Source organism: Lampetra fluviatilis, chromosome 5, assembly GCF_964198595.1.
Source record: "Lampetra fluviatilis chromosome 5, kcLamFluv1.1, whole genome shotgun sequence".
Classification (NCBI taxonomy): Eukaryota; Metazoa; Chordata; class Hyperoartia; order Petromyzontiformes; family Petromyzontidae; genus Lampetra; species Lampetra fluviatilis.
Genome location: NC_136279.1, coordinates 16,342,773 through 16,357,428, shown reverse-complemented (window position 1 = coordinate 16,357,428; position 14,656 = coordinate 16,342,773). Strand labels below are relative to the sequence as shown.

Below are 14,656 nucleotides of genomic sequence, written 5' to 3'. Positions count from 1 at the left end.
CGTACCTCTAACACCATTTATCACAGGATGCAATCGGTTTGATACGATATTATCTTAATTCCACTGTCTCTGTTTCAACCTGCTATTCTGGGTTTTGACCTTAGAGGGCGTTTTTTTTTTGTTTTACGCCCGTTTACAATCACAATGCAATGTTTGGTCACGATATTCTGGTTAACACGAAGTGATTCATTCCTTCATCCATGCAAAACACTGTCTGTGAGAAATCCCGGACGAGCCACCCATTATGTTGTATGTGTCGGAGTTATGAAATTTTGATGAAAATAATAAAAATTAATAATTTTCCGAAAAATGCGCAAATCGCATTAATTATGTTAATGTGTGTAATTATACATGCATAACTTATGATGGTGTGAGTAATGATATGCATAAATTATGATAGTGCATGTGATTATATGCATATATTATGATGGTGTGAGTAATTGTATGCATAAATTATGATAATCGCGGAGATAGTCGTGGTAATTTATGCGGATGCTTGCGATGATGTTAATGTGAGCAGTTGTGGTAATTAGGCTCAGCTTCGTTTATCCAGAGTTATGTCAATCAGGATAACACGATGATCAATGATTAAACGTTTACCGATTATCCTAGCGTGTGTTATGATATTTAGGTCTCCATTTTCATATCTCATCACAGGATACAGTTATCAAAAATATGATGGTTTTGCATGGACTTAGAAAGAAGCACTCGAACAGTTGGTGTTAAGCAATTTTATTCTAACAAGCATGTGACATTCTATCATGCAGGTCAAACATGCGTCAATAATTCATGAATAACCAAACACTTATGCATTTGCGATATCAAGCATTCGATTAATATGGATAACTAAAATTCTTATGCAATTACGAGATTAAGCATTGACTAAAATGAATGAATGAACACTTATGCATTTACTAAATTGAATAACTCAAACTCTTATGCATTTTCGATATTGTGCATTTAACGAACTGAATGACCAAAAATTATTATGCAATCGTAACCTCTACCTCTCCACCAGGCATCTCATTAGTTCGTTTTTGTATCGATCACCATCGGCGACTGGCCGAGTTTGAAAACAAGCATGACACATTTCGTTTTGCGTTAATAAAAGCACTTATTGTATCCCCGAGGCGAAAGTATATGTCAATAGATTCATCGGTAAGTATAATATTCTTTTAACGGAATGTTGGAGTCAATGGTGGGTGAGGGCGTGTTGCGGGAGAGCTAATCTGGCTCTGTTTTAATTAATTCTTCGGCGAGGCTCTATGACAAAGGAAACTGGTTTGACAAGATTTTCTCTGTGTTTCCTCGAGTCTGTATGTGGGGAGTGATACAACCTCTCTGCCGTCTGTGCGAGTTGCAGCTGACACTTTCTCCGCGATGAGGTGAGCGGCGGCGCTTGGCGGCGCTTGGCGGCCCTCGGTAGCTGACGGCGCGGTGGCGCGCTCTCGGTAGCTGACGGCGCGGTGGCGCGCTCTCGTAGCTGACGGCGCGGTGGCGCGCTCTCGTAGCTGACGGCGCGGTGGCGCGCTCTCGTAGCTGACGGCGCGGTGGCGCGCTCTCGTAGCTGACGGCGCGGTGGCGCGCTCTCGTAGCTGACGGCGCGGTGGCGCGCTCTCGTAGCTGACGGCGCGGTGGCGCGCTCTCGTAGCTGACGGCGCGGTGGCGCGCTCTCGTAGCTGACGGCGCGGTGGCGCGCTCTCGTAGCTGACGGCGCGGTGGCGCGCTCTCGTAGCTGACGGCGCGGTGGCGCGCTCTCGTAGCTGACGGCGCGGTGGCGCGCTCTCGTAGCTGACGGCGCGGTGGCGCGCTCTCGTAGCTGACGGCGCGGTGGCGCGCTCTCGTAGCTGACGGCGCGGTGGCGCGCTCTCGTAGCTGACGGCGCGGTGGCGCGCTCTCGTAGCTGACGGCGCGGTGGCGCGCTCTCGTAGCTGACGGCGCGGTGGCGCGCTCTTTCTCTCCACTGCTGGATGACGAGTCGGTTCTCGTTGGTTGTCGCTCTGGCGATGAACGATGCTTTCGCTCGTTGCTGATATTGACGTTGGGTTGAAGTTGTTGGCTCGAGAGTGATAGCTGGAATCTCCGTCCGTTTCACTCGCAGCTCGGCGGCTCAGTGTAGTAATTCTTCTTAGGTGGTGCAGACCTCGGCTTGTAGCAGCACGTCGCTACCTCGCGATTCTCGTCATGCTGGATGACGAAAGCTTCTTGACGATCTGTGGTGGAGTTGAAGCCCTGGCGATGTGTGGTGGGGGGCCAGGCCCCTGACGAAGTGAGTTGAATGGATTTTTCCCCGGCTTATGTTGAGAAAATGCCCTCCGTTTCCCGAGTTGTTCAAAGTCTGTCATAAAACCTTCCTGTGTGTGTGTGTTCGTCCGTGTGTTTCGCTTGCGTGTTTGTCCGTGTTTATTAGCTCTGAAGACACAGCTGTTGTCGTTCTGGAAGGGGGGGGGGCTCGTGACGGCGCCAACGAAGTTATACATTAGCCAGACCGATGATTCGCGTCGAGTTATATATATAAAAGAGATATTCGAATCCATGTTTTTGTTACTGAATAATATTTGTCGCGACAACCTACGCGTTAAGCGAGCTTAATTATTTCCGCCCTCGCTCGGGGATCATATCTTTTGTCTCACACAGCTTAAGTTGTTTTGGTTTGGAAGTTGAAATGCGACTTATTCCATTATGCCCCAGTTAAGCCGAAACCGTGTTCCCGATGTTTCATCGTGACCCGATCTCTCATGGAGATGTTATTCCTTGCGTGTGCAATTTTTGCTGTCCGTGTTGTGGGAAGACAAAGACGGTTGTTTCCACGGTGGAAGCGCCCGGCGCATGCGCTTATTTATTTATTTCTGAGAGCGTGTTAATTTCCTTTGAGCCATTGCCCGGGAGTTTTATTGGTGTCATTTCCCGGCTTGGTGCCTGCGTGTGGAGATCCTCTCGGAAAGACAAAGACGGTCGTGTTGCTGCTGTTGTTTTCAGGGGGTTGTTGTGTTTGGTTAATTTTGAGAGCCTTATTCACCGTTAGCTCCTAGGATATTCACTTTAATTCCGTACTTATTATTTGACTTCTTGTGATTATTTAATCTGCTATCCCGGCTAAGAATTTTGTTTTGGAGCGAAATATATGCCATAATTGTTCTTCGATGCTTCGGCCCGGCCGTGTAGAAATTCTATAAAGGTAAATAATGTCAGTATTTAATTAACAATGATGGGTCGCGATTCTGGTGCAGACTGTAGTCTGATTTTCAATTGTAGTGAGGATGGATACTGTTTGCTTACTTCATGGCTAAGTTGTACTAGTTTGTCTAACATGGTTCAAAACCCGTTTGTGTTTTTTGTTAATGTTGTTCCTTTGTTAAGAATATAATTATATATTTCGTGGCCTGGTTTTGTACTTATAAAAGGGTTTTTTTTCCTTTACGAACGGATGTTTCTTCCAGAACCCCCCCGGCTACCATTCCCCCCTCCCTTGTTCCTCTTGTGTGAAATTCGGGGAGTTTTTTTATGATCTTGATTACCCTTCTTTCATGCCCTCTTTCCTTTGAAATGAGGTGTGCGCACATCTGTGTTAGTGTGTGGGGGCCTCTGTGGGAGTGTGGGGGCGTGTCCGTTCTCACGTTGCCCCGTGTCTATTAAAAAAACGATATTATCTATGTTGGCAGAATAATTCTTAAAAAAAAAATAATTTTAAAATTAAAAAGGGGGGCATATATCCAACAGTCCGCCCTTTTGAAAATTATCAGGGGTCGATTTGGCCACTGGCGAATTTTCAAACAAAGTAATGCCCCCTTTTTATGTCATGCATCCCATCAGCCGCCCTTACTCTCGGCGGTTATTTCTTACAACGCGCGTGCACGTATTACAATCTTAATCTGGTTACATCTGAATTAGCAAAGGAAATAACAACCGTTAACATCGATATTGCGTTACATTGGTTCTCGTACATCATAATTCCGACGAATATTCATTTTTGTTTTTGCTTACCATGGTTACATTTGAATTAAGCAAGGAAATTAACAACACGTTAAAACATCGATATCATCAGTTACATGGTTCTCATACATCATAATTCCGACGAATTTCATCTTTGTTTTTGTTAAATCCTGGGAAACGCTAGGTAGCGGTTTCGAACGCATTTATGCGTTACCTTCCTCATGTTGCCTGGTTTACCACTTATCACTTTGATAATTCGATCACGGTTTTCGGGTTCGTTTTTGTAATTTTCTCTCTCACTCTCTCGCGTCGTGGGAGTGTGTGGTGAAAAATTGTGCTGTACATAATCAGAATTCGCGCACACAACCCACTTTGACACTTGGTTCGTGGCATTCGCTCTCTCTGCGATTACATGCACATTTGCCGAGTTTGTGTGTCGATTTAATTCTGTCCCTCGTAATGTTGCCCTCTTTGTTTTTACGAGTGTGTTAGATTTTAACACCATTCCCGATATGTCATGAACATTTGTCTCCATTTTAGCACTCCGATCCACATACATTTTGGTTTCCCTTGGATATTTTTCATTCAAAGGCTCACGCCTGCGCTCCTCAGGGCGTGTCTCTGTGTGCTCTCTTTGTCTCTGCTGTCTGTTATCTACTGTCCGATCACGCCTCAATGCAACCCCGCACCCGATCCGCGTGCCTTTCACGAGAGCACCGTCCGTGTTTTTGCCCGCCCTGTCACCTGCAGCCTGCTTGTATTTCCCATTGAGCTCGGGGTTTAACAAAACCTCGGCGGGTGGTTCATCATGTATTTGGACCGCATTCTGTGTTATTCCTCTATTCCCTCCTGGTATAGCCGGTGGAGGAATTGGTCGGAATTGGATCGATTGTGTTTGACCTCCCATCCTGCGATTCCTCTGAATGTTCGCATCCATACCTCCGCGGTCTGTGTAACACCTTCCCGCTAGGTGGTTATCTCGCCATCTTAGTGTGCAACTTTGGCCTCGTGTGTGTCGTGGCATGGGGTGTTGGTATGGTTCTGTTCTGAACCTCCCCCTCCTGCGATTCCTCTCAATGTTCGGCTTTGTGCCGCTCTCATTCTCGTGCCAACCTCTCTCTGGGTTATTTTGCCACAGGTGCGTGTGTGTTTGCTCTTCTAGGCATTGTGGGACTGTTCGGTGATTTTTATTCCTCTCTGAGAGGCTGGGTTCCTTATCCCTCTCCCTGTGTTCTGGATCCGAATTCTGATTCTTAGCTCTGTACAACCATGCCATGTACGCCTTGCTCTCTATGCGGCGTAAGGATGCGGTTTCTGGATTCAAAACCATTCTCACCCTTTCTGTAATCTCTGGGCTCAAGGATTCAAAAAACATAATTTTGAACATTTTATCTCCTTCGTGGTATTGATTCACATCGCCTGCGTAATACGCTCTTTTAAATTGTACGAGGTAGTCACGTGGATCTTGGTCCATGCCCTGGGTCATCGATTTTACAGCATAAAACCCTTCAGTGAGTGTCGAATATTCTCCAAACTTCCGAATCACTGCCAGGCTCAGTTGTTTAAAATCATTTCTAACCTTGTGTGGTAGTGACTTTACCCATGGAATAGAATCTTTATGTAAGCTTCGTTTCAACAAACTCGCTTTTTCATCCCGTCTCATCAGCCCTCTAATCATTGCCTCCTCTTCTATTGTTGCGATATGTGTGTGGATATCCATAGTCTTATTGTGGGGGTCAAAATCGGGAATTCTGATTAGAGCCTTGTCCATCAATTTAAGGGTTTTACTGGTGAATAGGTATTCCGAAAGTCGATTGCCGACAGCGTCATCATCAAACAAGTTATCATCAGGCAATCTGTCACTTTGATCTGTACTGTGTCGGGCGTGGTTAAGCGGTGTGCATTTTCTGTGTGCGCGCCCCGTGCCGTGTCGCTCGTGTTGCCGTTTCCCTTCAGTTTTTGCCTCTGCCCTTAGTGGAGCATGTCCAGTCGACTTTACTTTAACATTTTGCCTCCCTCTATCTGTGAAGTTGTCAGTCTCACATGTTTTTGTTTGCATATGTATCTCTCCATCCCTTCTCTCGAATTGTGAAGGTTTCTGTTTGTCAAGGATTTTTTGTTCGATATCCATAATTTTTTTGCGATTAGTCCCTGGACTCTGTCCACGTACCCAAGAGTGTGATTTAATGTTATGTCCATATTTATTCTGTGGATCCACGTCTGTGAGTTTCGCTGGTGTCGCGAGCCCTGATTTCTCCTCCCTTACGATGGTGTGAGGACATTTTTCCTCGTTTATTAGAGACGATTTCTCTCCTGTTTCCATTCCGATTTTTCCTTCATTCCACCATCCCTGTCTGTATGCCTGTGTGAAAAGGCATGAGTCCTGTCCTGCCTTCTCTGCAGCTTTTGCATCGTGTTCGCCTTCCTTACATTTTATCCAGTCAATTAGTTTCCCCCGAGGTGTGTTCGTGTTATCGATACAGCTCCCTTCCCATATGTCTCTCTGACTGTACTGCTTTGTAACAGATTGGTCGGTACGTTTTAATACGAGTTCCCCGTACCCCGTAACCCATTCAAAAATTATTCCTAATCCTAGCATCTTAGGTATGGCAAGAGTTACTTTGACAATTCCTTTTAGAGTGCATATAAAACAATTATCTCACAGAGTGTAGTCAGTTTGACTCGAGCTATTGTTATTTTCCGATTCAGAGTGCGTACCTCTAACACCATTTATCACAGGATGCAATCGGTTTGATACGATATTATCTTAATTCCACTGTCTCTGTTTCAACCTGCTATTCTGGGTTTTGACCTTAGAGGGCGTTTTTTTTTTGTTTTACGCCCGTTTACAATCACAATGCAATGTTTGGTCACGATATTCTGGTTAACACGAAGTGATTCATTCCTTCATCCATGCAAAACACTGTCTGTGAGAAATCCCGGACGAGCCACCCATTATGTTGTATGTGTCGGAGTTATGAAATTTTGATGAAAATAATAAAAATTAATAATTTTCCGAAAAATGCGCAAATCGCATTAATTATGTTAATGTGTGTAATTATACATGCATAACTTATGATGGTGTGAGTAATGATATGCATAAATTATGATAGTGCATGTGATTATATGCATATATTATGATGGTGTGAGTAATTGTATGCATAAATTATGATAATCGCGGAGATAGTCGTGGTAATTTATGCGGATGCTTGCGATGATGTTAATGTGAGCAGTTGTGGTAATTAGGCTCAGCTTCGTTTATCCAGAGTTATGTCAATCAGGATAACACGATGATCAATGATTAAACGTTTACCGATTATCCTAGCGTGTGTTATGATATTTAGGTCTCCATTTTCATATCTCATCACAGGATACAGTTATCAAAAATATGATGGTTTTGCATGGACTTAGAAAGAAGCACTCGAACAGTTGGTGTTAAGCAATTTTATTCTAACAAGCATGTGACATTCTATCATGCAGGTCAAACATGCGTCAATAATTCATGAATAACCAAACACTTATGCATTTGCGATATCAAGCATTCGATTAATATGGATAACTAAAATTCTTATGCAATTACGAGATTAAGCATTGACTAAAATGAATGAATGAACACTTATGCATTTACTAAATTGAATAACTCAAACTCTTATGCATTTTCGATATTGTGCATTTAACGAACTGAATGACCAAAAATTATTATGCAATCGTAACCTCTACCTCTCCACCAGGCATCTCATTAGTTCGTTTTTGTATCGATCACCATCGGCGACTGGCCGAGTTTGAAAACAAGCATGACACATTTCGTTTTGCGTTAATAAAAGCACTTATTGTATCCCCGAGGCGAAAGTATATGTCAATAGATTCATCGGTAAGTATAATATTCTTTTAACGGAATGTTGGAGTCAATGGTGGGTGAGGGCGTGTTGCGGGAGAGCTAATCTGGCTCTGTTTTAATTAATTCTTCGGCGAGGCTCTATGACAAAGGAAACTGGTTTGACAAGATTTTCTCTGTGTTTCCTCGAGTCTGTATGTGGGGAGTGATACAACCTCTCTGCCGTCTGTGCGAGTTGCAGCTGACACTTTCTCCGCGATGAGGTGAGCGGCGGCGCTTGGCGGCGCTTGGCGGCCCTCGGTAGCTGACGGCGCGGTGGCGCGCTCTCGGTAGCTGACGGCGCGGTGGCGCGCTCTCGTAGCTGACGGCGCGGTGGCGCGCTCTCGTAGCTGACGGCGCGGTGGCGCGCTCTCGTAGCTGACGGCGCGGTGGCGCGCTCTCGTAGCTGACGGCGCGGTGGCGCGCTCTCGTAGCTGACGGCGCGGTGGCGCGCTCTCGTAGCTGACGGCGCGGTGGCGCGCTCTCGTAGCTGACGGCGCGGTGGCGCGCTCTCGTAGCTGACGGCGCGGTGGCGCGCTCTCGTAGCTGACGGCGCGGTGGCGCGCTCTCGTAGCTGACGGCGCGGTGGCGCGCTCTCGTAGCTGACGGCGCGGTGGCGCGCTCTCGTAGCTGACGGCGCGGTGGCGCGCTCTCGTAGCTGACGGCGCGGTGGCGCGCTCTCGTAGCTGACGGCGCGGTGGCGCGCTCTCGTAGCTGACGGCGCGGTGGCGCGCTCTCGTAGCTGACGGCGCGGTGGCGCGCTCTCGTAGCTGACGGCGCGGTGGCGCGCTCTCGTAGCTGACGGCGCGGTGGCGCGCTCTCGTAGCTGACGGCGCGGTGGCGCGCTCTTTCTCTCCACTGCTGGATGACGAGTCGGTTCTCGTTGGTTGTCGCTCTGGCGATGAACGATGCTTTCGCTCGTTGCTGATATTGACGTTGGGTTGAAGTTGTTGGCTCGAGAGTGATAGCTGGAATCTCCGTCCGTTTCACTCGCAGCTCGGCGGCTCAGTGTAGTAATTCTTCTTAGGTGGTGCAGACCTCGGCTTGTAGCAGCACGTCGCTACCTCGCGATTCTCGTCATGCTGGATGACGAAAGCTTCTTGACGATCTGTGGTGGAGTTGAAGCCCTGGCGATGTGTGGTGGGGGGCCAGGCCCCTGACGAAGTGAGTTGAATGGATTTTTCCCCGGCTTATGTTGAGAAAATGCCCTCCGTTTCCCGAGTTGTTCAAAGTCTGTCATAAAACCTTCCTGTGTGTGTGTGTTCGTCCGTGTGTTTCGCTTGCGTGTTTGTCCGTGTTTATTAGCTCTGAAGACACAGCTGTTGTCGTTCTGGAAGGGGGGGGGGCTCGTGACGGCGCCAACGAAGTTATACATTAGCCAGACCGATGATTCGCGTCGAGTTATATATATAAAAGAGATATTCGAATCCATGTTTTTGTTACTGAATAATATTTGTCGCGACAACCTACGCGTTAAGCGAGCTTAATTATTTCCGCCCTCGCTCGGGGATCATATCTTTTGTCTCACACAGCTTAAGTTGTTTTGGTTTGGAAGTTGAAATGCGACTTATTCCATTATGCCCCAGTTAAGCCGAAACCGTGTTCCCGATGTTTCATCGTGACCCGATCTCTCATGGAGATGTTATTCCTTGCGTGTGCAATTTTTGCTGTCCGTGTTGTGGGAAGACAAAGACGGTTGTTTCCACGGTGGAAGCGCCCGGCGCATGCGCTTATTTATTTATTTCTGAGAGCGTGTTAATTTCCTTTGAGCCATTGCCCGGGAGTTTTATTGGTGTCATTTCCCGGCTTGGTGCCTGCGTGTGGAGATCCTCTCGGAAAGACAAAGACGGTCGTGTTGCTGCTGTTGTTTTCAGGGGGTTGTTGTGTTTGGTTAATTTTGAGAGCCTTATTCACCGTTAGCTCCTAGGATATTCACTTTAATTCCGTACTTATTATTTGACTTCTTGTGATTATTTAATCTGCTATCCCGGCTAAGAATTTTGTTTTGGAGCGAAATATATGCCATAATTGTTCTTCGATGCTTCGGCCCGGCCGTGTAGAAATTCTATAAAGGTAAATAATGTCAGTATTTAATTAACAATGATGGGTCGCGATTCTGGTGCAGACTGTAGTCTGATTTTCAATTGTAGTGAGGATGGATACTGTTTGCTTACTTCATGGCTAAGTTGTACTAGTTTGTCTAACATGGTTCAAAACCCGTTTGTGTTTTTTGTTAATGTTGTTCCTTTGTTAAGAATATAATTATATATTTCGTGGCCTGGTTTTGTACTTATAAAAGGGTTTTTTTTCCTTTACGAACGGATGTTTCTTCCAGAACCCCCCCGGCTACCATTCCCCCCTCCCTTGTTCCTCTTGTGTGAAATTCGGGGAGTTTTTTTATGATCTTGATTACCCTTCTTTCATGCCCTCTTTCCTTTGAAATGAGGTGTGCGCACATCTGTGTTAGTGTGTGGGGGCCTCTGTGGGAGTGTGGGGGCGTGTCCGTTCTCACGTTGCCCCGTGTCTATTAAAAAAACGATATTATCTATGTTGGCAGAATAATTCTTAAAAAAAAAATAATTTTAAAATTAAAAAGGGGGGCATATATCCAACAGGGGGTGCCACCCTGAGCTAGAGAGCGACAGAGGGAGCCGGACCGTTGAGAAGCCGAGTTCCCCCCCCCGGACCCCAGGTGAGCGGTTGGGGGGTTCTTCCAGAGCCCCCTGGAAGGTTCCAGAAAGGGGGCGGTACCGGGGGTGGAGAGTCCCCGAGGGGTGGGTATAAAAGACGGACCTCAGGACGGCTCAGGGCAGTGCTCTGAAGACGAAGATAGAAGACCAGCTCGGCTAGGACCCTGGGACCGCTGGACCCGACGTCCTTTAATGGGTCGGGGCCGAGCACGGACCAGTGGTCGGGACCCGCACCTTGGCTGGGTCGGGTCAGTTAAGCCTCCTTCAGGTCACCCTTAGCCGGAGGACTAAGAGCCCGCAGCCCCAGTGATAGGGCAAGTCAGCCCGGAGGCCATATCTCCCCAGGTAGTGGGAGTAAGGGGGCTTCCTGTTAAATAATTACAATAAACCGTGTTGCCCTGGAGACGTTGTCTAGAGACAACGTCTCCAGTCTCCGTGGAACCCACTACACCAGTATTCAGTATTAAAAAATGAACAAGTATAACCCGTAAAAACAAAGTTTTTCACTATACATATTTTATATGCGTGGCGGCTAGAGTCCTCTCGTACTCTGGCTTGAGATGGCTGCCACCTATGGGTCAGATGATTGCATAGCAGCATTAAGCAATTGGTAATTAAATATAATATTTTTGTCCTAAAAAGTGTAAAATTTTGGAACAAAATTTTCACGAACATTAATTGTCACGCACAACGAGTCTGTGTGCAAAATGTCAGCTCGATTGGATCACGGGAAGTGGATTAAAAAACGACCAAAAGATTTGCACGGTCCTAAGCAAGCAAACAAGTGAACTTAATATAAAGGATTTAAAAATAAGAAGAGGTGTTAGCCTCTCTGCCGCTGTATGCGCATTGTTGAGACTTTTATTTCGAAGAGAGATCTCTAGTGCTGGGTCTGCTGTAAACACAAGCTTTGATGAGTTAAATTGTCCCATCGCAGCCTTTTGGTTGCCTGCACATCCGTCACCCAGAACGGACCATTGAACATAGAAACGACTCAATGCCGGATTTACAACTACGAAGGGAGGCATCGTTCGCAGCGATGATACACTCCGCTGTTCCCAAAGCAATTATGTGGCTCATTAACCACCTCGGTGTACAATTGCAGTTGTTGCTCTCTATCAGCATCAACGACACAAACAAGACAGAACGCTGTTGGTAGTCAGAGCCCAGACTCAGACATGCCGTGTCCTCATACATTCGCGCCCCTGGCAAATTGTTCAAACTGGGCGTCACACACACCCACACTGCTTCACACCCACACTGCTACACACCCACACAACACTGCCAGAAAAAAGACTAAGATCCCCCGTATAACCTTAACAGACTGTAGGGAAAAGTGCTGTTAGCAAGCACCTATGAAAGCCGGCACGCCCGGCCACTTTTGTTTCCCTAGTGGCGATGTTTACACCGCACCAGATACTAATTTGTGGTTGAGTCGACCTAGGGGAGGCCCAGGACCGGTGCAGCGCGCGAACCACTACATCACTACACGCACACTGCCACATACCCCTACTGCTACACACACCCATACTGCTACACACACCCATACACACTGAGACACACCCATACACACTGACACAAACACCCATACTGCTACACACCCATACTACTACACACACTCATACACACTGAGACACACTCATACACACTGCCACACACACCCATACTACTACGCACACCCATACACACTTGGACACACCCATACACACTGACACAAACACCCATACTGCTACACACACCCATAGACACTGAGACACACCCATACACACTGCCACACACCCCCATACTACACACACCCATAAACACTGAGACACACCCAACAACAACAACAACAGCCATTTTCCACGAAGTGGCGGTGACGTCACCACGACGCTTGTGCCAGGCCATGTGCACCTTGAGGCCACGTGAAGTGTCGAACGCCCGCTGGCATGAGGTCACGGGGCAGACCCAGGTGCCACGGGTCGACTGACTGAGATGACCGAGATGACTGGCTGATGCACCACCTGTGCCCCCTACTGTGCCAACTTGCTGTGCTTTAGCCACCCGGCGCTCTGCACGTTGTTGTGAGCGTCGCCCCTCCGCCCTCCGTTGTTGCTGGAGGGCGACTGCCTCAACTGCCCAGTAGCGTCCTTAACGAGCCTCCTCCACAGAGGCCGATCTTGACACCGCTGGTACCAGTCATCGGCAAGTCCACTCAGCTCCACGTCCTCCTGTACCACATCACTCCATCTCTTCCCTAGCCCGTGCCGCGCCCGTTTAGCCCCCTCGATCCGGCCGAACAAAAGCGGTGGCTGGGCATGCGGGCTACATGACCCAGCCAACGCAGCCTTGCCTGCCGGAGGAGCTCACCGATGGGACTTTGCCCAGATCTTTCAAGGATTTCTGAGCTCCTCACACAATCCAGCCTGGTTAAACCCAGGATGGATCGTAGGCAGGCCAGCCTAAATGCTTCCAACCGGTGAAGACACACCCATACACACTGCCACACACACCCATACTGCTACACACACTCACACACACTGAGACACACCTGTACACACTGAAACAAAGATCCCCCGTATAGCCTAAGGGGCCGTCCATAAATGACGTCACGCGATTTTGGACGATTTTTAACCCCCCCCCCCCCTCATCACACGGCGTCACAAAAAGTCAGACCCCCTCTCAAATATGACGTCACAAAGCTCTGCCCCCCCCCTCCAAAAAATAGTTTTAACATGCTTCAAATCGCTTTAAACTATTGTCATTGTAGTGCGTATTTAATGTGGCGCTGCACTCTGATGTTGTAGGAGATAACATTTATTAAAAAGTCTATTTAATTAAGTAGAACGTGTTGTCTACATTTATTTAAAGTTGAGAATTTTGATGTGACGTCACATTTCTCACCCCCCCCCCCCCCTCGTTACACATCGTCATGAATGTCTGACCCCCCCCCCCCTCCAGGTGCGTGACATCATATTTGAGGGGGGGTCTGACTTTTTGTGACGCCATGTGACGAAGGGGGGGGGGGGGTCAAAAATTGTCCTAAATCGCGTGACGTAATTTATGGACAGCGCCCTTACCAGACTGTTGGTGCAAGTGCTAATAGCAAGCACCTAACACCACTCCCAGCCGAATTTGTCTTTCCCGGGCTGATGTTTGCAAACAGTTTAAGGCCCAGATCCGGGCCCGATGTTAGCCGTGAACGGGAGTCGAACGCGCTTCGCCAAGTTGGTAGACTCAGTGCGCTAACCACCATACCACTCATTTGAGACGTCGAGGGGGCGCAGGACCGGTTCAGCTAATCGTCGCTCGCGTTGGCCGTGAGCGGGAATCGAACTCAGGTGGCCGGGATTTGCAGCGGCAGCGCACTGACCGCTGCGCCACCGCTCCCCAAATCGTCCTACTCAGGGCACCAACTTGCAGTTGTTTCGCCACTCAACGGCGGTGACGTCGCCACGGCGAACCGTGTTACGCTCGGAGCACTTCGAGGCGATCACGCGAAGACCCAGGTGCCTTGGGTTGACAGGTGCCTTGGGTTGACAGGTGCCTTGGGTTGACAGGTGCCTTGGGTTGACAGGTGCCTTGGGTTGACAGGTGCCTTGGGTTGACAGGTGCCGGACAGATGCACCGCCTGTGCTCCACGCCCTTACACACACACATAGCAATGGGCGTTTTCCACACACACACAAGACAAACTATCCCCCATCCCCACACCGTATAGCCTGAACAAACGTTTTGGACAAGCGCTTGTAGCAGAATAATAATCATTATTTATCCCGGACGAATCCGATGAGCGATGACGCACCTATGGACGGGTGGGTGACCAGTAGCCACGCCCGACCGCCTCTTTCTCCCCAGTGGAGACGTTTACACAGCTCAACAGGTACTCATTTGAGGCTGAGTAGACCTAGGGGAGGCTCAGGACCGGATCAAAAATCGTCGCTGGTGTTGGCCGTGAGCGGATCGCCGGGTTCGTAGCGCAGCGCTCTAACCACGATCGTTCCCCAGCCATACGCAACCACAACGGCCAGTCGACACTAAGTGGCGGGGACGTCAGCACGGAACCTGTGCCAGGCCACGTGCATCTCCATGCCATGTGAAGTGTCGAAGGCTCACTGCTGGCAGGAGGTCACGGGACAGACCCAGGTGCCATGGGGTTGACTGAGATGACCGGCGGATG

General features: G+C 48.3%; 1 long non-coding RNA gene across 1 annotated transcript in view; it reads right to left on the bottom strand.

The window, feature by feature from the left end:
* Nucleotides 1-14,002: 14,002 nt before the first annotated feature.
* The window catches only part of LOC144932269 (uncharacterized), a 46,860-nt gene continuing 46,206 nt past the window's right edge, over nucleotides 14,003-14,656 (bottom strand). Inside the window, exon 3 of the long non-coding RNA XR_013636883.1 lies at nucleotides 14,003-14,121. This is a non-coding gene — a long non-coding RNA (uncharacterized LOC144932269). The remainder of the gene's footprint in view (nucleotides 14,122-14,656) is intronic.